Genomic DNA, 762 nt, shown 5'->3' with positions numbered 1-762 from the left:
CTTAGAAGGCACCTTCGTGAGTAGGAGAAGATACTCCCAGAAGACATAAGGTTGTTGAATGAGAATCCAGTGCCAGGGTGGGCTCCCTCCCTGAGTTGTTTGTGGGGGAGGTTCCTTAGGTACTCACACAATATACACAGGTCTCACTGCTGTTGGCTACATGCCAGAAGCAGAACTGGAAGCTCCTTCCTGACTGGCTCGTACTGGCTGGTTGAGAGCACTGTGCAGGCTGCAAGGGGAGAATTCTCGCCAAGGATCTTGCTCAGCTGTGGACCTCATGCCAGCATGCCAGCCATGCAAGATCTGCACAGGTGCAATAGTGGCATGATACACGAGTACAAAAAAACAACGTTCCATTTGGATTGAAGACCCACTCCACAGTGGGGACCCATGCTGGAACAAGATCTGTTTTAAAGTAGGCCATAGGTTTTAGTGGAAGAGCTGTTGTTTTCTTGTTAATGAATATTTTTTTAAAGATTTATTGTTATATGTAAATACACTGTAGCTGTCTTCAGACACACCAGAGGAGGGCGTCAGATCTCATTACAGATGGTTGTGAGCCACCATGTGGTTGCTGGGATTTGAACTCAGGACCTTTGTAAGAGCAGTCAGTGCTCTTAACTGCTGAGCTCTCTCCAGCCCATTGTTAAATGAATTGTTATTTGACTAACAAAATATGTTCACTCCCTCTGTGTCTTTCATTCTTGTTCTTTTTCCCTACTCTACCCTACTGCTATCTCCAGTCCTTTTTTTTTTTTTTTT

This window comes from Mastomys coucha, unplaced genomic scaffold, assembly GCF_008632895.1.
Source record: "Mastomys coucha isolate ucsf_1 unplaced genomic scaffold, UCSF_Mcou_1 pScaffold5, whole genome shotgun sequence".
In the NCBI taxonomy this organism is placed as follows: Eukaryota; Metazoa; Chordata; class Mammalia; order Rodentia; family Muridae; genus Mastomys; species Mastomys coucha.
Note: the sequence above shows the minus strand (reverse complement) of the source record.